This window comes from Silene latifolia, chromosome Y, assembly GCF_048544455.1.
Source record: "Silene latifolia isolate original U9 population chromosome Y, ASM4854445v1, whole genome shotgun sequence".
Classification (NCBI taxonomy): domain Eukaryota; kingdom Viridiplantae; phylum Streptophyta; class Magnoliopsida; order Caryophyllales; family Caryophyllaceae; genus Silene; species Silene latifolia.
Genome location: NC_133538.1, coordinates 147,463,466 through 147,487,298, shown reverse-complemented (window position 1 = coordinate 147,487,298; position 23,833 = coordinate 147,463,466). Strand labels below are relative to the sequence as shown.

The 23,833-nt window shown below is 35.9% G+C and overlaps 2 long non-coding RNA genes across 2 annotated transcripts; one reads left to right on the top strand and one right to left on the bottom strand.

The window, feature by feature from the left end:
- Nucleotides 1-5,871: 5,871 nt before the first annotated feature.
- LOC141626687 (uncharacterized) lies at nucleotides 5,872-14,134 on the top strand. Its single transcript, XR_012536277.1, has 3 exons — nucleotides 5,872-6,209; nucleotides 6,306-6,366; nucleotides 13,749-14,134. It is a non-coding gene; the product is annotated as an uncharacterized LOC141626687 (long non-coding RNA).
- On the bottom strand, nucleotides 8,836-10,841 carry LOC141626686 (uncharacterized). Its single transcript, XR_012536276.1, has 5 exons — nucleotides 10,758-10,841; nucleotides 10,402-10,662; nucleotides 10,190-10,293; nucleotides 9,553-9,620; nucleotides 8,836-9,142 (listed from the first exon to the last, which is right to left on the bottom strand). It is a non-coding gene; the product is annotated as an uncharacterized LOC141626686 (long non-coding RNA).
- Nucleotides 14,135-23,833: the final 9,699 nt, after the last annotated feature.

The following is a 23,833-nucleotide window of genomic DNA, read 5'->3' as shown; positions in this document are numbered from 1 at the left end:
GTATGATTTATGTAGGCAGGTGTTTAGTAGTTAGTAGAACGGTGTTTAGTAGTTAGTAGAGCTTATTCTGCTGCTATTTGCCAAGTATATAATAATGTTGAGTGGGATTTTTATCGATGGCGACGTTTTCTTAAAGGGAATCAGCTATGGCATTGAATCTTTATCTAACTCGAAGCTGTTGCATTAAAAGAACTTCCCAATGGTAAGTCTTCCCAATTTGCCAATTGGTTTTGTGAGCTTTTGGTTGGTAGTAATAAGCCTATTGTCACTTGCTTAAGCTCACCCCTGGTAATTACAAGTGTTTTTTTGTTTTAGACATCACAAGAAAAATTGGATTTCTGTTGTCTATTAAAGCTCATATAATGATGCTGATAGTGATGCTGATTGGCTGGTGGTGGTTATATTTGCGGTTCTTGTGCAAGTACGTGTCTTCTTTTTTACGAAGGGTTATATTTTCTCAATAGTTGTTTGTACATGTTGAGGCGACCTATAAGGCAGTAACTGAGAAAACTCATTTGGCTAGTTTGCAATTTTGACATTGAAAACTGTAATTGATTTTTTATGTTTTTACATTTTGCCATGTCCCTTTACATCTACTTTATGCATTTGGTCTTAACTTGTATTTGGTTGCATTCCTTTTGCTTACTCTAGCTCACTAAAATTATGGCTTTGATTACGATATGCGTTGACTTTAGAACTGATAATTGGGATTGTTGGTAATGATGTCTTGACGATTCTTAACCCTGTAATTTTAATCCTTAAGAAACCATTCATTGTCTTAAAACTGATTTTTTATAACCTAATTAAAAATTTGTTGGAAAATAAGATATGGGTTGAGTTTAGAATTGATTTCATTGGTATATTCTTGTCAAGAGTCCTTGTTAGGGAGAGTCATCAGGTAATTGGTTTTCATCCTATGTTTACTCTCATGATTAGCTTGGAATTATTTGATCTCTTGATCATAATTTTGATAATTTAGAACTGCTAATACATAGAGTTTTTAATGAAATATTTATCATAATTATATGCCATATATTGGTGTGTTCTATGTGTTTAAGAGCCGCTAAAGAGTAAATAAAGGAGAAAAAAATAATAAATCATGCTTGCCATTTTAATTATGTACACGGTATCAAATATTCACGAGTCTTGCTATAGAAACTTATGCAAGCTTCATTTTTCTCGTATGATGATTACAATTTTTTGAAGTTCGATTTATTTGCACTATGATGCGACTAAGTGATGGGATTGAAGGATTTTTATTTATGTTTTGCACATGGTAGCATATCTTCGATATTTGTAGGCTCTTAACATGATACGATTTTTTATTTTGTTTCAATAGAATTTGTCCTAATGATTCAAATTAAATCGAAAGGTTTATCTTGTGTAAAAATTGCTGGAGTTTCTGAATTGTAACAGGTTTAATTCTTATGAGCTATACGATTCAATCGTGTAGGGTTACAATAAAAATAGAAATATTTTTTTTTAAAAAATAACATGATCAAAGAGAACGGTTAGTACTATCATAACTGTTCTCTTTGAAAAGCTAGAACTAAGGCGCCAAAAATCTAAAACTCTAACAAATAGAACTGCCTTATCAAAGAGACTGATTCTTATATGCAACCGTTCTCTTTGATATATCAAAGAGAACGGTTCTAAAAGGCAACCGTTCTGATTGTTGTTACAAAGAGACCGGGTTGACTTGATTTCAACCGTTCTCTTTTATCTAAGAGAACGCTTGGTCACAGGACGGTCCAAACTACGTATAAGAACGGTTACCAACCGTTCTCTTTGATCATTTTTGTAGTAGTGCATCCAACCTGAGAAACCATTTCCAACCATGTTATAAGCCATAGCCCTTGGCCTTAGCATCACAAAACGAACCTTCAGAATGATGGTTTACCTTTCGAATGTGTTTTTACCAAGTTCCACATCCTAAAGGATCCAAGCCTTTTACACCTAACCCCAGACACGGGATTTAATGGTACCTTATAGGCTAGAATGGGAAGCGGCATTATACCTTAGGTAAAACCTTCGAGTGTGTACACACAATCAAAATGCCAAGTTTATGCACCTTGATCGAACTACGTCGGATTTGATTTCGCTCCACGCGAATACATAGGCATTCCTTCAGAATATGGGATTCAATCCACTCATCAACCAAGTTGTCATCTTGTCGGTTTCTTACGGGTCTTAACCAAGTCCAAATGAAGCCACCTTTGTTTGAGTTGGTCTTAGCACTCGATGTAGGCTAGGCTAAGGATATAGGTTCGGATGAATAGTATCAAGTCTCATAATGAGCTTTATCTAACGGTTTAGGCAAGGACGCTGAGTCATATAGATATGGGTTTGTGTTGGGAACGGAAAATATGAAAAAACCCTCTGAAAAGAAAGAAGATGTGGAAGAAAAATTGTAAAAGCCCGCTGAAACGAAAGAAGGCGATGGCAAGAAATAATGAAAACTCGCTGAAAAGAAAGGAGGCGAGGCGAAGAGTGACAAAATGTTCCCAACAAGAGTGATGTGTGATGTCTAAGTGTTCTCATAAAATCAGTCTGTGTTTAGTGTCTGGGCAAAGCCAACGTTGTTGCTCCGTGAGTTTAGTCCACCTTGTCAATGCCAAGTGATCTTGATTCCCATGTGCCCTCCGGAGCACGCCCATGCCATACAGTATCTCCGTCCCAAGTCTCACGACCTGTTGATTCCCATTTGCCATCTTTTGGCACCAGAATGACCAATTTACATTTCTACTCCCAACAAGTCAATAATTGAAATAAAATCCGCACACACTGACGGTTTTATTTTCCTTTTTTGTTTTACGGTAGCGGGCTACGCCCACGTTATTTACGGGTCATACAGAATGTCTGACTCGTATTTCGTACTCACCCATCAAGGTTCGCTTTCAAAATGCCAAAGATTTCAGAATTTCGAAATTTCAAACACTTTTTTGGTGAATTATGGGCAGATGATCCAAGTAGTGGTACATTTCAAGCAAAGGTTCAAATCTCAAAGTTCAAAATCCAATTTTGGGTCGATGACCCAACATCCAAGTGATTCGTTTCAAATTCAAATTTCGGGTCGATGGCCCAACTTTTTAAGTGATGTCAAATTCAAAATTCGGGTCGATCGCCTAATTTTTCAAAATTTTCAAATCTAATTTTCGGGACGATGGCCCAATCTTTAAAACGATCCAATTTTAAGATCGATGATCCAAATGTGCTTATGTGATGATTTTTGCTCGTACATTTTTTGTGTTTCAAATACAACAGGATATGCTTCAACTGGGGGGCTCTAAAGTCCTCGACTTTAGAGCCATCGCAAACCGGGGGCTCTGAAGCCATTGGCTTCAGAGACCATTATCAAGATGAAATGGATGACATCCACTCAGAATTCAATTCAATACAAGCGTATGAAATGGAAGAATTTATAGAAAATCTGACAAACACCCGATGAAAGGACGACATGTATTATACATTGTCATTATTTAGAGCTTGTTTTACAATGTAGAATGGGCGTCATCGATGAAGTATTTTATTAATTTAAATGATATTTAAGTTAATGTTTTTTAAAATTGAATTCAGTTTATTTTTTTAATTCGAAATTATTTTCTTAAGTTATTTTATTGAAAATAAAATACATATTTGATTTGAAAAATCATTCTTAAGTTACTTGATTTGAAAAATCAATTTAAATCGTTCTATAAATCGTATTTAAAGAACTCGATTTTTACGACGATTTTATACGCGATGTTGAACTCATTTTCTACTTGATTTGGGCTCGATTTTCGACGCACTTTCGACCCAGCCTCTTACCCTTCATAGCCCCATGTCCAAGACCCATGTCCCATTCAAAACCACGTCCAAAGCCATGCAAAAAAACAAACCCAAACACGACATAAACAGCCCACACAACCAGTCCATACCCTTTCCCGTGTTCAGCATTACCAAGCCCTAAACCCTTGTCAAACACGTCCAAACCCACTTACTACCATTCCCACATTCACACAGTCCAATATAATCAAAAAAGTACTCCTCCGTAAATCCGTCACCTAATACAAAAAATAATTATAATTACTAATTATTCAATTTATTTAAATACTTCAACCAATTATAATTTAAGTACGTTAATTATATTTTCTGCTTAATATTAATAATACACAACCCGTCTTAAAACCAAAACTCAAATAACCCATTAAACCCGTATCCAATAGACCCACAAACACCCTTAGGCAAACACGGTTGAACCCGTGTCCACCAACACCCAAAAACCCGTGTCAACCAACACCTCACGGCCACCACTGGCACAACCCAACACAACCACCGCAAGCCACCAACACCATGCACCCAATCTTAGCCTACCACTATCCTAACCACCACCCACGACTCACAAAACCCAGGCTCTAATCACCCTCTTCACCCGACACCAACAACACACAACTCCTAAAACCGCCACCACGAACCACCAGTGGCCACCACCGTGGTCTCCCTTGACCCACGGTGATCCCACCAGCGGCTGTCAACTCTGGGTCAAGACATGACAACCCAAAACACGGTTTTAAGACATACACAACATAAACACCAACCACAATTCAATTCTCTGACAACCACCGCGCAAGGTGTCGACTTTAACCACCCTACCACCACCAACATGGTCGCCCAAACACCAGTAGACCACCCTACCATGCCCAAGTCAAGTCGAATACAAACAAGGGTCAAAATCCGTCTTACCCATTCACGGCTTCAACCCGACAACCCCAACAAAACGCCCTATAAACCAACCCACGATGGTCAATGACGGTCAAGGGCAGTCCTACTAGGGTTGTGGTGGTTCACGTCAGTTCCAAGGTCAACGGTGGGTCATACGTTGATCAATATATGATGATTAATTTAAATAAAACGAGGTAGATTATATTATGAAACGATCTTACCTTGATGCGATAATATGTTATGAAATTCCTATACTTTCTCCCTTTAGATCTTTTTTCCTTTGTTTTTAGTGAATTATTGTGTTTATGATTGTATATGGTCTATGTGGTAGGTGTACCTTGTATATATAGTAGTAGAAAGGAAAGTGGAAGGAAACTTCCTATTTTAAATTATATTTATTATTATTGCATATTACTGCTATTTATATATTATTATTAGTATCGTATTATTTGTATTACCGTCACCATACACCCAAACCACACCTGAGCCACACGCCCCTATGACAAATCCCGACTCACTATTATTTAATTATTTTATTTCCGTCTCACAACACAATTATCCAATTACTATAATTATTAAATACCTATTAAAATACATTTTAATATAATTCCACCGTCTGACTAACCATTAACCTTGTCTTAAATACGGGGTATTACAACTTTATATTAATATTAAAATGTCATTATAAAATCAATTATAACCACTATTTAAATAAATTGAAGAAAAGTTCAAATACCTATTTTATTTGATTTGATAACTTTAAAATTCCATAGTCTTATACACCGTACTTAATAGCAACAAATTGTAATTTTCGGTCCATCAAAAACCGGATCGGACTGAAAAATTCGGGTTTGGTTAGGTCTAACACGAAAACTTATAAATCGGGTTTTCAGTTCACTAAATTTATATTTCTGGTTTTCGGTCTGCTCTGAGCCGATTCCACAAGGTCCACATCTAAAACGAGTAGTGTATCATTTACCTTGGCCGACCGATGAGAAGTAAAATGTATCTCCACTTCGTCCCGAGTCTGGATCGTTTGTCCCTAATTATGTCCCCTTCCCTGTCCCATTAACTCTATTGGGCCACGTAGCATATAACAAATTCACTTGATAATAATCATTGTTTAATATCAATCTCCCACAAATGATTGAAAGCAGGCGCCTTATTCCTACGAAGTAAGTAATTTCAACTAAACTAACAGCAAACATCCCATGTGCCAAGCCAAACTTTCCTTTTCTTTAGTCAATAACTCCTTTTTTTGGGTTCTGTGAAACATGGAGGTAAATTATGTTTCTCCATGCATCTATGGTCATCAAAGGAAAAAAAAAAAAAAAATTCAATCTATACTCCTAATTTCGTCTTGAACACCATCGTTCAAGGATCAATTTAGCTTTTTAATTCCTCCTTCATCAACCTTAGATACTAGGTCAATGATTTAACATATTTTGTTTTAAAACCACATAATTTGGTTTAAGATCTACACCACTCAAACATTCTCATCAACAATGGTAATTTATTTTAATTGTTTGCTTTTGATTGAGATAAATTTTGGACTTTTTCTTCTATGTTTTCATTTTTACTCCTTTTTTTCTATTTTCCTACAGACCAATTCAATTGATTAGCACAGAGGATGAACAATTCGAAAATTCCAATGTATTCTCACAGGTAATCATCTACTTTAAGCTTAACAACCAGTGTGTATGTAATCAAGTGTATAGATGTAGAGATGGATAGGATTACAAAATGCATGTCTTTCTCTTACTTGTATTGAATCCACATGAAAAGAAAACTATAAAGTCGTGATAAATCTGTACTTTTGCTAAAAAAAGCTTAATAAATAGTCTAAGACGAATTGTAGTATAGTCTGAGATGAAAAAAAAAAGCTTAATAAATAGTCTGAGACGAATTATAGTATCGTCTGAGACGAAAAAAAAAGCTTGATAAATAGTCTGAAACGAATTATAGGCTGAGACGAATTTTGTTGTCAGCTCCCTTCTCCAAGTCAGTAGCATCCTCATTTTCCATGTGATTGTTCATCCTAAAAAAAAATTAGCTACATGAATGATTTCTAAATGGACTAAAAGATTGTTGATATGTCAAGTACCTTGTTAGTTTGATTCATTAGCTCTATAAGGTCATACATTAAGCTTTCGACAGTAGGATAGTCCATTCCCAACAAGGCCTGATTGCTATGTATATGATTGCTCGTCTTCGACTATGTAAACATAGAACATCAATTTAATTCCAAGGTGGTGAAAATACACGAAATGAAAAGAAATAAAACTTTCCTGTGGTTGCTCAAGTATGACATTTGTGGAGACATTTTGTAATTTCTGGTGTGCACTTGCCTGCTATGTATGTCCAATGCTAATATAAAAAAATTGCTCGTATAGAGAATAACCATAAAAGCAATGTATAAAAAAAATTAAAACTTGTAGTTAATGGTTATACCTCATTAACTTGTGATAAATTAGTAACCTGCTCCACTTCCAGTGATACTTTTTGTTTACATTTTCCGGTTTTCCTTGATGATTCAAGAGCCCCTTTCGGCCTTTTACTTGAATTTCCAGATTTAGGTTTTGCTTTGACGCCTCTAACAAATTTCTTAGCACCAGTAGAATCCATAATAACATTCTTAACACCAGTAGAATCCATAATAACATTATGATCTTGCACCTTTGAGATTTAGTATTCATAATATTTTTATTCAATCCAACCCTTTCAAGTAGCTTAATGAGTGTGTCATTAACCTCTTTATATTCATCCTCCTTTTCTGCCACTCTTGTAATCAAGCGTGTAGATAAGCGACATAAGTCTCTTTAGCGTCTTCCCACTCTCACTCTTGGGTCAACATTAGTTGCAAATTGGTTAAAGGTCATAAGACTTCCATTTCTAGTGCCTTTTATCCATCTTTTCAGTATGTATTTGTCAGGAATCCCAGTGATACCTCTAAAGCTTAGAACCTTTAAGACATGGCTACATAACATCCCACCAAACTCAAATTTCCTACAAGAACACAATATTGTATCTTATTGTATGTTATATGTGACAGTATACCTATAATATTTCTGGTGTGGGCAAATTGTATATGTTAAAATCACCCCTGTCTCACTATTCTTAGCAATGGTACAATCGTATGACTTAGACAATTCTGTCTGAAAAAGTTTAAAGACAGTTGGTGTATAAGCATTTGCTACGTGCTTTAAAATTTTAACAGGAAAGGGTAACACCACATTAGTTTGGTCAGCTTTAAAATCGGCTATTCTCTCAACATAATGACGATCACTAAGCAACCGTTCAAAATGAAACAAGAATCGTCGTAAATCATGCTTATAACTTACATAGTGTTTGATGACTTTGTTCATGCTCTCACTTCGTTGTGTAGTAGTCATGTCAGCATAAAAAGTATCTCTACCATATACCAGTGACCATTTTCTCTTTTGTTAAACATTCTCTTCAACCAATCGTTACTTTGTAAATCATACTTTGTAAGCATGTCACTCAAAGCATGTAAGAAGTCATCCTCCTGGTCGTAATCATAAACACAAGAACTAAAGTCCCCTGAGAAATCTTTGTACTTGGAAAATACATGACTCAAATGGATGGGAGCATTCTGAAAGATATGCCACACACAAAGGCGATGATACACTAATGGAAAAAACCCCTATTGCGTCAGTTGTAGAGGGCATTTTGCGTCGGTTTTTGACTGACGTATAACGAGGGGACGTATTTGATATGCGTCAGTTGTGGAACCGACGCAAAAAGTTCAACATTTGCATCAGTTTTGTCTTAAAAACTGACGCAAAAAGTTCACCATTTGCGTCAGTTGTGTTTAAAAACTGACGCAATTGATATCATAACTGATGTATTTGCTTTATTTTTTGCATCAGTTCTTTATAGAATCGATGTATTTGCTTTATTTTTTGCGTCATTTGTTATCATAATTGATGCAATTGATATTTTGTTTTAGGGCCAATTCATTTTTCTCAATTGCATCATTTCTTTCAAGAACCGACGCAATTTATTAATGCTTTTTTTATATATAAAAATTTGTTGCAAATCACATAAAACTCTTAATCCGATAATACCAAAACTTAAAACCTGTAACAAGAAATCCAACCAAACACTAATACATCACATGTAAAACAATACATCTTATTCAACCCAACAAGTTCCAAATACAATCCAAAGTACAAATAATCCCACAAACGTCAAAGTTACTAAGCTAATCTATACTAAATGTTCTCTAAACATCTAGTAAAACTTACATAAAACTATACATCAATCCAAACTCGATGCCACAAACCCACTAAAAGATTGACAAGTTCTGGGATGATCAAGAGCATAGTTGAGAGCTTCCTTCAGTCAGATTCAGTGTCCGCAAAACTTCTTTCAACACAGATTTGACAACACCCTTAAGCTAATAATCAGAATTGCAATGCTGTAACAAAAAGCGAACGCAAAAAGAAAGAAATAAGGAGTATGCCGTCGACATTCGATGAAGTTCCTCGACCTAATCACCCTAATCAACAACATATTAGATAGCTCGCTTATCAAATGAATGTCCACCTAATTCTATCTTTGTTATATGGAGAATTATGCCATTAGAGACGAGCAAATAGAATAAAATAATAAGATCTTGCCTTACTCTCGGTCATTTGTTTACTTTTTATTCTTTGTGTGAGGTATTTTAATCAAAGTTAATCAAATGAATTGTACGGTGCTAGTATATCAAACTCGCCATCAAATATACATAAACAAATTTGTGATAGGTGTTGGGGTGATCAAAAGCAAGGCGAAGAATGTTACCATGATCTCGATCGATAAATTTGTGAGGAGAGATTTACTTACTAGGAGTAGGCGAGATTGAATAATGTAAAGTTTCACGGTACCACTTGAATTGATCTTCTCCATTAAACCTGAGAGTCAGACAGCAAACCATCAAAAGCTTAAATAGATGAGTAGTACTAGAATTGTTTCGATAACTCCTTAAAGTGTGGGTTTCTTCTCGAGATGTATTTGTAATGCGGGAAATAAAGTGAAATGGCTCAAGATATTCACGAAACATACTTGTTACTAAAGTAGCGTAGGTTTACGTGATTTTTTAACAAATTTTTCATTCGATCACCCAAACCCGTGTTTTTCGGGCGGAGACTTTAACGCGGTTGAATAATGTTGTTATAATTTGATGTTTGAGGTAAAAAAAACATAAAGTCAATAGAAATGTGGTGATTATGACCTGCATAGATTATATCTAACACACGCGAACAAAGTGCAAAGTATCGTTTGTTTCATCGCTTTAATGTCTTCAGATAACAGCTTCACATTCTGAGCAAACAATTAGTTATCAGAGTACTGAAAACTCCACATTTCATGAATAATGGCTTTAAGGTTTCTGCGAGTCTTATGTGCGACAGTTTCATATGTGAGATCAACCTAAATATTTAGCAAGAAAAATGTAAATTTTTGAGTTAAGGATTTCACTTACCCCACGCCAAAATCCAGATTGTATGCCTAAGTTCAGGTTCCATACCCTAGCCCGTCAAAAGGTTCCCAAGTATCATAATCAGGACCATAACCCTTCCAGTGCACCTATATTGTTTGGTTAAATCACAGGTTTAGCGATAAGGACTATTATATCAACCATGTGTGGTTGTTTAACAGAATAGAAGTTTAAGCAGATTCAAACTTCAAAGATACCTTCAAATATAGGCTGGCCTTATTATTACCCTTGGGGTCACCGTAACAAATGCCAACGATTTGCTTCACTTCATACACTTCTTCATTGTCTAAATCTTCTGCTTCTTCAGATTCGTCTTCCGCAACATCTTCACCATCCTCAACTTTCAGAGCATCAACTATTTCGTGAGTATCACCACTCTCAATCAACAAGTAGCTTGCACATAACCTCTTCCACTCTTTGAGTAGAGTCAAAAAGTCATCGACTGTTTCATTCCTTACCTGATTGTATTGAATAAAACTAGCAACTGATGAGCACTAAATTGAAACAACAAAATAACGCATCAAATAAACGTATTCAAGGCATGTGTCTATACCTTAGTCTCTGGATGATTGAGTTTAAGACTCTCATAAGCATACTTGTTGATGTCCACTGCCCATTTCTATAAGAACAAAAAGTAAAAATAAATATTTAGAGGGATTGAAAATAGTACAACCCGAGGTAGCATAAATAAATTCAAATAAGATAGTACTCACGATGACAAGGTTGATGCCTTGCATGTTAGCACCCAAGCACAACCCCGTTGACATTGCACCACAACCTCGAGTAGAGGTCTAATGTAGCATCTCGGACGTGGTACCTCGTCTACTTGACTCACTTCATCATTTCAGGCTTTCATCTCATCCATTTCACTAGATAAAGAAGAATGTGAATCGCCTTGCACCGAACAACACTTTCCGCAAACATGCTTAAAGTTATCTCATAGCAACAAATTAGCACAACCCATTGGATAACAGTGTGAAGCTAGAGGAAGCCATACCATGTGTTGCGACAATGAAAGTAGAGTACGGCACCAAGTATTTCATATCATAGTAATAATAATCACACTGAGATTGGATCGCTTAGCAACAATGTCAAACCGAAATCGAAAAACGAAAATACACACATATCGATATATGTAAGAGCATTTTATCGTCTGAGAAAAAAATCAATGTTTAAAATAAATAAAGTAGATTAGTAGGACTTACATTAGGTTTCACCCTAACTATCTTAATCTTCTCTATAAGACAGTCTAATGGATTATCATCTTGGATATCGGAAGGAAAAATGCGCTTCCCTTCCCTCAAAGTAAAGGCTTCTTTGATAACTCGACAAATACCAAGGCAAATGAAGCATAAAGATTAATGAAAAAGGGCTTGATACAAAACATCAAAAGTTGTGAAGAAAGCTTCATGAAGTTCACTCACTGTGTCCTTGGATCTGTAATACCATTGTGCCCATCACATATTTCGATGCCGGAAGGTCGTGGTGTCAATCCGGCATCTTGTCTCGTTTGCCTGTGGTTTGTGCTGTGGGAGAGAAGAAGGCATCTGTTTTGTGGGTTTTCCATATTTTTTTCTCGCACGTATAGGCACGTGGCTAGCCCATCCTACCCCCAAATCCACCCCTGCCTTTCATCCTCACTGAGTCACTTTCATCTCAATTAGTGAACTCCATCAGTGATCACCCATCCTACCAAGAGTAATAGTACTTTACTTTTATTTATTATAACTTAGCCAAAATGAAAAACTAGACGACTGGTTATAAATGAGACAAGAAAAATATCAAATACATAAACAATTTGTCGAATATTCATTGGACCAAAGGCAACTTTAAACAAGGGAAGGGTGAAAGCTAAAGACGAATCGGGTACTGAAATATGTAGCCTGCTATCAAAAGAGTAAGCTAATGCAGTACAAGCATTCCACAACAGACACACAAAAGTATAAATACTTGAATACAATGAAATGAAAAGCAGAAAATGTACCTTGAAAGGAATGTAAAAAATCCCCAAAAAAACCAGCAGAAGAAATTTCCGAATCCACCTTCTACCAATATATGATTTAGGGGTTGTATCATTTTGATCAGAGCTATTATTGAGCCCAGGGGCGTCATTGTGATTGTCTTCTTTCTTCCCTGATAGTGTTAAGAGAAGTCATAAGACAAAATCTAACATCAAAACAATTTTTCCCCAATTCTATAAAAAAACAAAACCCTAGCTCAGAAATTAAAGAAACAAACTTGAAACAAGAAAACCAAAACTAACCAACCATCACACAAAATAAATTTAGGCAAAAATCATCAATCAAAATCCGAAAAAAAAACCCAGATCTAGTAGGGCTGAAATAGAAAAAAAAAATTAATGAATCAATGAATTTCACCCAAGAATCGACAAAGACAACATTAATGTTGTAAAAACAAAATCAGAACTAAAATCAACAAATAAATTTAAAAAAATGAGATGGAGAAAAAACGAACCTAGTGAAAATCGAGAGCCACAAGATTGGGACTAACGACGATGGCGACGACTTTGCGACTATCGGCACAGCCTAAGCATTTGCCGGCGTTGTAATAGTGGAGTGAGGCGTCGCACGTGAGGATTATGGAGTGATAGTCGAGAGCGTTAAAACTTGAAGCGTGGAGAGTGACGAAGGTTAGAGGAGGTGTGTATTGAATATGTGGGTAGTGGTATGACTATATGAGTGTTTAATCGTTTTCTTTTTTTAATTAAACATCATTTGCATCGGTTTTAGATATAACTGATGCAAAAACATAATACCAAATAAGTCGGTTTAGTAACATAACTGATGTATTTGATCAAATACATCGGTTTTGCTCAGAACCGACGCATTATATACGTCAGTTTTTTCCAAGAACTGACGCAAAAAGCTTGACTATAGGGCAAAATTGCATTCCCACCAAAACTAAGTACTTTTTGCGTCAGTTTTTATAGAACCGACGCAAATAAATTGACGCAATAAGTGTTTTTTCTACTAGTGATATGTCTCTGGCCATTGGGATGCTAGCGCTTTTTCCATTGCAGCGTCTTGATCAGTTAGTATGGTTTTTGGCAACTTCCCATCCATAGCCTTACAAAATGTATCAAACAACCACATAAAAGTAAATATTGTCTCATCATATAGTAAAGCACCTCCAAATATAATTGTTTGCTTATGGTGATTTACACCAACAAATAAAGCAATTGGTCGTCCATCTTTATGCTTCCTATATGTTGTGTCAAAACAGACCACATCACCGAAATCCTCATAATCCGCCATCATTTTTGCATCACCTAAAATATATTTGTTATCAGATCATCCTCATCCACTTGTATGTAATAAAAGAAGCTTGGGTCTTCTAACTTGTTGAACCATATATATATATATATATATATATATATATATATATATATATATATATATATATATATATATATATATATATATATATATATATATATATATATATATTTTATGTTTTGATAATGTCAAGAGTGCTTTACATTCTATAAACTCGTTGCGCGTAATTGTTTGTTTAATTTCTTCAGATTAGACTTATTATTTGCAAAGCTTAAAGAATTGTGATGAAAGTATACAAGACCATGTTATGATCAAGCCCTCAATCACGGATCAATATATTTCAAGATATTTATGATGAATTATTCAACCATACATGAGAAGATGAAGCTTATTTGAAGATTAATCAAGCTTGAATGGAGTAGCCTACACTCGAAGATCTCCAAAGAAGATTAGAATAGCGTAGGTGGTTATCTCGTAATGGTAATATAAGAATGGATTTCTTATGTTAGTAAAGTTATAGCTTCACAACTATAACATTACTTATGAAAGAGCTCAATGTTATAGCTCTTCTACTATAACATTGAAATGCTAAGCTTATATAATGCACGACTTAAGAAGTTTTCAAATTGTTTTTGAAAAATATTTTTGTCTCTTTTAAATGTTTTAGCAAATAGTATTTATTTAATGAGGAAGCCCATATTCATATTGAGTGTGGTTTTATTTTAATCTTATAATTAGTAATTATGTTGAGTTAACTTATAAGTTGAGTCATATTGCTAATTAGGGTTTCTAATATAGCATACTCTTAAACCCTAAATCTAACCTAATATCAAGTTAGGGTTTTCACGGAAAATAAGGCATATGAGCCGTGTTGGTTTCGTGTAAGCTAAGAATAAAAGTTGTTATTGTTAAGATTTTATTCTCTAGAGTTATCTTAACATATCTTTTATATTTAACTTGATATGGTTATATATGATAAGAATATTTTTGTTATGGAAAATCTTATCATATCTTAAGATTTAAGGAAAATATAATAGAAGAATAATTGATAAAATTATCTTTTAAATATTTTCTATTATTTCCTAAGATTTTAAGGAAAGAAATAACAAAGATATGATTTGTTTACATATCTGCTGTTTTGGCCTCTAGGGTTTCGTGGAAAACCGTGTGCCTTGCTTCCTCCTTTGCTATAAATACTCTACTCTTTGCTACATTTGAAAGTAAGACCTTTGTGTTGGAATAAGTGTCCTCCGACAATAATGCGATCACAACTGTTGATCATAATGATCACATGTTTAAGTCTCATTTTTTAAAGAATACAATTGGGAAGTATTTTTACTTGTAACCGTCAACATATATCGGTAATGATTGGTGACTAGAGTTTGACATTACCTTGTCGTCGACGGTGGTGATCAGTTGATCCCCTAGGTCATACCTATAGGGCAACACTCTTAATTGATCAATTAATTGATCGTATAACGTTACGAGTCAATTAATTTAATTAAAATTGACGGATAATTTTGGAAGTAATATTTACGTATCTCATTGAAATTGATTAAAATGAGATACTACGATCGAGAATCGTCGAATTGTATCATTACTCGGATGAAATTATTGTTTAAGGAAACAATTAAATTTGAATGAATTATTATAAATACAAATTGTTGTGATTTATAATTGGTAAATTATTTTGGTACAAGTAATTATGAATTACTAAGTCGATTTTTGTATATGACGTATTTTTATTAATACGTTGATTTTTAATATGTTCAAAATACATAACAAATTTATGTAACATATGACATGTGACATATTGGCAATTGACAAAAATAAAATGGACTCCATGTTATCCATATGTGCCGAAAAGATGAGGAAGATTAGGCAAATATTAAGTTATTTTATTAGTGGTAAACAACATGATTACCTACTAAACTATCCTTGCATACCTATTGCTCATTGTGAAGAACAACTAGGGCATGCATTGGCTCCTTCCCATGCTCTCTTCCAACCGGTTTTTGGGAAGAAAACCCTTGTGGTTTTTCTTATTATTTTACCTAATATTCACTAAGATAGAGACTAGTGATTATTCATTCATTCATCTCACAAAAATAAGAGTTTTTAGAAAGAGAAAATTTCCTCTATAATTCCTGTCTCAACCGGTTTTGGGAGAGATACCAAATAATTTTGGGTCAATTTTTCTTATAAAATTAATATTATCTAGTATACATTATATTAATTTTAATTAAGAGTAAGTTTTGGGTATAAATCCTTGGGAGAGATCCTACACTTGGGTCTTTGTTCATCCAAAAGGAAAGCTCAAGAACAAAAGAGAAGGAGATCTCTTTTGTGCCCATATGAACCGAAATTCCAATGTAAGGATGAATGTTTCTTCTTTATTTTGTTAAATTGTTTGCATGCATAAGATCATTTGTTAATTTTATGACAAATTAAAATGGAACATATATGAATATGTTAGTATATAGATCTACTTTTCCTTCAATCGGTATCAAGAGCCATGGTTGTTTGCATGCAAATCGGTTAAAAGTTTTTCCGAGTTATAAGAATAACATATAAAACTTGTATAATTTGTGTTATTATGAAATATCACGAAATAAATTTATGCATGTTAAGTTTCTGGTCCTAAAATGTTTTTAGGATATTTTGGTTATTTTACGGATTTTTATTGTTCATATTATGCGATAATGGCATGAAAATATGATTTTATGAGTAAAAATGTCATTTTTGGACTAAAATTAGCTATACTTCGTATTTTCCAGTGATTTTTGGATATGTTGTCACATATATTATTTTGAGATAACTTGTAAATTGTCATAATTTTTGGACTTCTTATGCTCGAAAAATGGATTTTTCATTGTTAAATTCGGATTTAAGTGAAAAATAGGTTAATATGAGATAAATTTCGAATCTGGTCATAGAAATTTAGTATGTTGTCACATGCAATTTTACAAGATGTGTGTAAAATAATAGGCTATAGTGAAGTCTTTTTGCATGATTTATGGATTTTTGAAAAAAAATAGCATAAATAGTGACATTATTAGTGAAAAATTAATAAAACTTTATCTATGACTAAGGATAAACGTCCAATGTTGCATTTTATTATGTTTTTCAGATCTAAAAGTTAATGAATATAATTTTTCTCATGTTTTTATGATTATTTAGTTAAAACCGATAAACCGCAACATTGTTTTTCCGGACAAATTTTGAAATTTTTAACCTAAGTTTTTGAACATTATGAGTGTCATGGTATTTTAGAAATATGAGTTAATTATGGTCAAATAATTAGTGAAGACTAAATTTTGAGTCCTAAGAGGTTAGGGTAATTAACTTATGCATAAATATGAATTTATGTAATTTTAGTGATTATAAAATGTTGAAATCACGCAAATCCGTAAAAACCGAGTAATATACGATATTGGCTAATTAAAGGCGATTTAGCATAAAATTGGGCATGTTCATACATATTATAATGCTGCACTTTCTTTATGATTGTCATAATTTTAATTTATGTAATTTTTGAATTATGTAATTTTTACTTAGTATGGCCTTAGTTTTAATTGGTATTTCCCGAAATGTATGGGAATATCGATTCGGTTGTAATTTTATTGTGATCTCGTATCACCGTTTTGTAATTTAATAGATTTATTTTATTTTAGTTACAAATGTATAATAGGAAATTATGTAATTTGCTATGTAATTTAATTTATCTCGGAGTTCCCAAAGACGGATTTCTTCAAGATGGCGATACATAAAGACGGTGTTACCTCGAGATGCGTGCCACAACCGAAGTTCAAGGGACCAATGGAGTTGGTTTCCGAATTTGTAATAGTTAAATAGTTTTTCTATTTAGGAAGGCCATACTAGGATTTTTTTATGTTTTGCATTTTATTTATATGTCACATGCATCGCTAAATCGCCATAATTAAAACATGAATCATCATCTAATCGAGTTTATCGATTGTGTCAATTACAATTATCGTAGTTCACCGCTTTAGTTCACTTAAAACGTGATAGATAATAAATTGAAATGACCTCTCGCTAAAACAATTAATTGAGACATAGCCTTACCAAAGAGTAGAAACCATGAAAACCTATTTCGCGAGGGAGTGCACTCGGCCACACCGGGGTACAAACCTTGTTACGTAGGGGAAATGGGTGATAAATGTCTATCCACCGAATTCATGTTGATGAGGGATGAATCGGCCACACCGTGCCCAAGTTAATGTGGGTTTGGATCATGGACACATTTATTCGAAATTTGGATTGAACTCAACAAAAGTTTTTGATAAGGGATGTATCGGCCACACCGTGCCCTTGTCGGATGTGTTTTGGGCTAAAGATAATCGTTAATGTAATATTATCGACCAAGAGTTCTAAAAGTAGAATCGATTAAACGTTAATCCACCAAGTTATATTGATAAAGGATGAATCGGCCCCACCGTGCCTAAGTCAATATGAATTTGGGTCTTGGAATCATTTATAATAGTTGGGTAGAGGTCACTATATAAATGTTCATATCTTGTTTAATTTGTTTACAAGTATGATTTAAAAGACAAATGTTAATATTTCCTTTCCTCCATATTTGTAGTTCATTACAATGAATCCATCAAACGCTACCGCACCGATAACTATTGAGTCTTACCACAATGTTTTTGACGACGTTTGCTCCAACAATGATTTCGACACTACTAGAGAACTTCATTTTGGAATAGGTTCGGATGGAAACCTTAACTTCATCACTTATTCTAAACCACCTACTACTACTAGACCTCGTGTGAGCCCGTCTCAGGAAGACTACCTCATACAATCTATAGAGTCTTTGTCTCTGGAAGATAAAGATGCCAAAACTAGTGGGAGCTCAAGCAATCAAGTTCTTGCTTCTAAGGGCAAAAAGTTCAAGAAGAAGGGAAAGAAAATCAAAAACTTCAAGCAAGTTAATGATGAGTGTCATTATTGCTATGGCATGGGACATTGACTTAGGAATTGTCCCGTTTATTTGCGAAATATAAGGGAAGGAATCATCACTCCAAAAGGTAAAATTCCTAAGGAAATTTATGTTATTGATATAAATTTTACTTCCACTATGACATGGGTACTAGATACCGGTTGTGGTTCTCACCTTTGTAATCATTTACAGGGTTTAAGAGACGTGAAGAGGCTTAGCAAGGGAGATGTGGATCTACGCCTTGGAAATGGAGCTCGGGTAGCGGCTGAATCCAAAGGAACTTATGTTTTAGCTTTGCCTAATGGATTTGAGTTGTATTTACATAATTGTTTTTATGTGCCTACACTCTCTAAAAACATTATTTCAATCGCTATGCTAGACATAGACGGTTTTTGTTTTGTCATTAAGAACAATCGTTGTACTATTTCAAGGAACGACTTGGTTATAGGCCAAGCTTCCTCTATCAATGGCATTTACATTTTAGATACCTCGAATCCGACTAATGATATCTATAACATTCAATCAAAGAAACTCAAATCAAGTGATCCAAGTGAAGCGTTCATTTGGCATTGTCAATTAGGTCACATAAACGAGAATCGCATCAAAAGATTAATTTCGACTAATGTGATTACACCATTTGACTATCAATCATATGGTACATGCGAATATTGCCTACTTGGCAAAATGACTCGTAATCCTTTTAGTGGTAAAGGGACGCGAGCTAGTGAACTATTGGGACTCATACACACCGATGTATGTGGACCAATGAGTATCACCGCTCGTGGTAATTATGACTACTTTATTACCTTCACCGATGACTTAAGTAGATATGGGTATATCTATTTGATGAAGTACAAAAGTGAAGCGTTTGACAAATTCAAAGAATTTCAAAACGAAGTAGAGAACCAATTGAACAAAAGGATTAAGGCACTACGATCCGATCGTGGTGGAGAGTATCTTAGCCTTGAATTTGATTCACACTTGAAAGAATGTGGTATTATATCAAAACTTACTCCACCCGGAACACCACAACTTAATGGTGTTGCCGAAAGGAGAAATCGAACCCTACTTGATATGGTTCGATCCATGATGAGTCAAACCGAGTTACCGAACTCGTTTTGGGGATTTACGATTCAAACCGCAATTAGATCTTTGAACAATAGTCCCACTAAATCCACCGAGAAAACTCCATGTGAGATGTGGACGGGAAGGGTTCCAAACATATCCTATATGAAGATTTGGGGATGTGATGCTTACGTCAAGTCTAAGAACGACAACAAGCTTGCCCCAAGATCCGAAAAGTGCATCTTTGTAGGTTACCCCTTAAACTCACGAGGTTACTACTTCTACAAACCTCAAGATAACAAAGTGTTTGTGTCTTGCGAGGCTGTATTCTTAGAAAGAGAATTTATTTCTAAGAGACAGAGTGGGAGAAATTTTGAACTTGATGAAGTTCAAGAGCCACAAACCGAGATAGAGACGCAAGAAGAAGTTCCTTCGTCGTCTAATACGGTTGTTCCTCCTCCTCTTAGAAGAACGGGCCGAGTTATTCGCCATCCCGATCGATATGTGGGACTTATCGAGGAAGATGGAACACTCGATGTGTTGCTTATGGAAAGTGACGAGCCCGCCACCTACAAGGCCGCAATCTATAGTCCAAATTCCACCTTATGGCTTGAAGCCATGAAGTCCGAAATGGATTCTATGCATGAAAACCAAGTTTGGGACTTGGTAGATTTGCCTAAAGGGGCAAGACCCCTTCAATGCAAATAGATATTCAAAGTCAAAAATGGCATAGAAGGACATGATGATGTCTACAAAGCTCGGCTAGTGGCAAAAGGATTTACCCAAGTCCAAGGTCTCCATTATGATGAGACCTTCGCCCCGTAGCCATGCTAAGATCCATTCGGATTTTGTTAGCGATTGCCGCATTTCATGATTATGAAATATGGCAAATGGATGTCAAAACCGCTTTTCCAAATGGGCATTTAGAAGAGGAGGTGTACATGATACAACCCGAAGGTTTTGTTGATTCTAAAAATCCTAACAAAGTGTGCAAGCTAAAGAGATCCATTTATGGTCTTAAGCAAGCATCTAGAAGTTGGAATCATCGATTTAATCATGTGATAGAAGAGAATGGTTTCACTCGAAATGTTGAGGAACCATGTTTATACATGAAATTCAGTGGGAGCAATGTTGTGTTCCTAATCTTGTATGTCGATGACATACTACTCATTGGAAATGATATTCCGATGTTGTCTTCTGTTAAGAAGTGGTTAGGTAACCACTTCCAAATGAAGGATTTAGGAGAAGCACAACGCATATTAGGTATCCGGATCCATAGAGATAGATCCAAGAGGATATTGGCACTAAGTCAAGAGTCTTATGTTGATAAGATTCTTCGACGGTTCAGCATGGACAAATCCAAAAGGGGATTGGTACCTATGGTAACCGGGACGATATTGAGCAAGACTCAATCTCCCTCCGAACCCCATGATGTTGAACGCATGAAGACGATCCCTTATGCTTCCGCTGTTGGATCAATCATGTATGCTATGATATGCACACGTCCTGATGTCTCGTATGCTTTGAGTATGACGAGTAGATATCAAGGAAATCCAGGGGAGAGTCACTGGATTGCCGTCAAGAACATCCTTAAGTACTTGAGAATGTAACACTACGGATTTTCTTTGGTGACTACTCGACCGAGTAGAGCCTACTCGGCCGAGTAGTGCTGCTGTTGTGAGTTGTTTTGGTTCTGCCGATGAATACTCGGCCGAGTATAGTGAATACTCGACCGAGTAGAGGATACTCGGCCGAGTATAACTTTACTCGACCGAGTATTCGGTCTGGCGAGTATTATTTTGACGGTTTGATTAGGGAGTGTTTAAAATTATTTTATATCGCGCGTCAGTTTTCAAAACATCATTTCAACTACATCATTTCTACGTTAACCTAATCTCTCCCTAATCACTCCCTAATCATCCCATAGCCTTGTTGTTTGTGAAAGCTTCGGAGTCCTTGCGTATAATTCCTCATCTTACTGTTGGTAAGTTCTAATTATATGTTGTTTGTATTCGTTGGGGTTACTGTACAATTACGGAATTAGGAATATGGGGTTGTGCAATGTGTAATTGTGTGATATGATTATGGTATAGGAGAAGACTTCGTAGAAGAGCCTTTCTGATTGTTCGAGTTCATTCCACTGTTGATTGCTAAGGTAGGGTTTCCTACTCGCCATTTCGTTCTTTATAAGACATGTTTGATGTGATTATTGTTATCTGTTGATCATCGGAGTATGGAGATTGTTGTGACGATGTTGGTGTGAGGGGATTGAGATGGCTGTGATGTCATGTGATTGTGATTGTGGTGGAGTCACTTGCGGGAGTGGCTTCACACCCTAGTTCGCCCTCCATGGAACCCGCCACGGGAGGGGATGTGCACATTAAGGGACGGGGATTGTTGTCGCTCGTTGAGGAGCTGGACTAGGTGGGATCGGCTGCGGTCACCCACCGGCGGCGAGGGTTACTCATTGCGATGGGTAACTGGCGGGGCTACACACTTTGGTGTGTAGTCGGTTCTTGTGGGAGATTGGATGATTGGGCATTGGTGATGATCAGTTGATTTCTCTCCGTTTGTTTGTCTTAATATTTGAGTAATCGACCCGTTTTTGTTTGTGGAATCTGCGGTGATCCATTCGGGGATGGTGAGCAGGCTTGACAGGTATTGCTAGTGTGAGCTTGGGGACTGTCTTGGGAGATTTGCCATCACGAGTCATAGCATCACCGTCTGAGTCTTAGTTGGATTTCTTTTATTGTCAGACTATGAAGTTGTATTTTGTTAAAACAGTATAACAGTTTTGATGTTGTAAACTTTATACTTTACAGTACTTTAATAAATATGCTCAGTTGAGACGCTTTTGATATGTACTAACCTCGGGCAACCGAGATGGTAACACATTTTCATGGTAGGGTGGTCCTGGTAAGGCACCTTGGTATGAGGGGGTGTTACAGAGAAGAACTAAGGACTCTATCCTAGTGTTTGGAGGAGACACTGAGCTGCGTGTTAATGGATACACGGACTCAAGTTTTCAAACAGATAGAGATGACATGAAATCACAAGCTGGTTTCGTTTTCATGCTCAATGGTGGTGTTGTAAGCTGGAGAAGCTTTAAGGAAGTCAGAATCATGGGATTCTACAACGGAGGTCGAGTACATTGCAAAGATCGGAAGTCGCTAAGGAAGCTGTTTGGATCAGGCAATTCACGGAAGGTCTAAAACTAGTACCTACCGCCAATGATCCCATCACTCTCTATTGTGATAATAGTGGGACGATCTTCCAAGCTAAGGAGCCGAAGTCTAGTAATAGATTTAGACATGTACTTAGAAAATATCATGTAATAAGAGATTTCATTGAAAGAGAGGAAACTGCGATTTGTAAGGTTGGGACGGATGACAACATAGCCGATCCGCTCATCAAGCCTTTATCGCAGGCTAAACATGATGGACATATGGTGTCCATGAGACTTAAACGTGTACCAAGTCTATGTTAGATTTTGAAATGAAATAAAAGTGTTGTTTTTGTTCATGTTCATAATCACATTTGTTTTTATCTTAATTTATACATTGTTACATCCAAACGGGTTGTAATGACAATTGAACCACGTTAAAGTGAACACGGATTAACATAGTATTTGCCCATAGTCACTTGTATGAGGTGACGTCTCGAAGTGACTAGAGTGTGATGCGATTGATGGCAAGTTCAAGTGCCATAGAGTCATGTGAGATGACTAGTCGATCACATAGGCAGATCATTAGAACATTTTGTCGCCTTATGACCGCTTATAGAGTTCTGGCAAATTTATATAGCCTGGTCGTGGCGAGATCTGCTATAGTATTCAAATGAGTCGATTCTTTTGACTAAAGACTATTCGCCTAAGATGGCACAGCTTCGTAATAACTTTGATTTGTGTTACTACGACCTTCGTAAATGGGGTCAAATGGGCATATTTTGGGTTATGATGGTGTGGCTAGTTGAAGGAATAAGTGCGATAGGAATTGTCCACCCCTAGTCGAGTTATAACAATATCTCGGGGCCACTCGAGGAGTAATGAACGGAAATGCGTGGCCACGCTCGGAATGTATCCATGGTGGATAAATCCGGTCAATCAGTTATTCTCCAGATCGAGGAAACCACTCTCGATATGATCACTTGCAAGTACGACCTGAAAGACACCTTGCATTGAGTGGGAGATAGTAATAGGACAAGAGAATTGGTGACGCACACTTGTCGAGGACAAGTGGGAGATTGTTGGAATAAGTGTCCTCCGACAATAATGCGATCACAACTGTTGATCATAATGATCACATG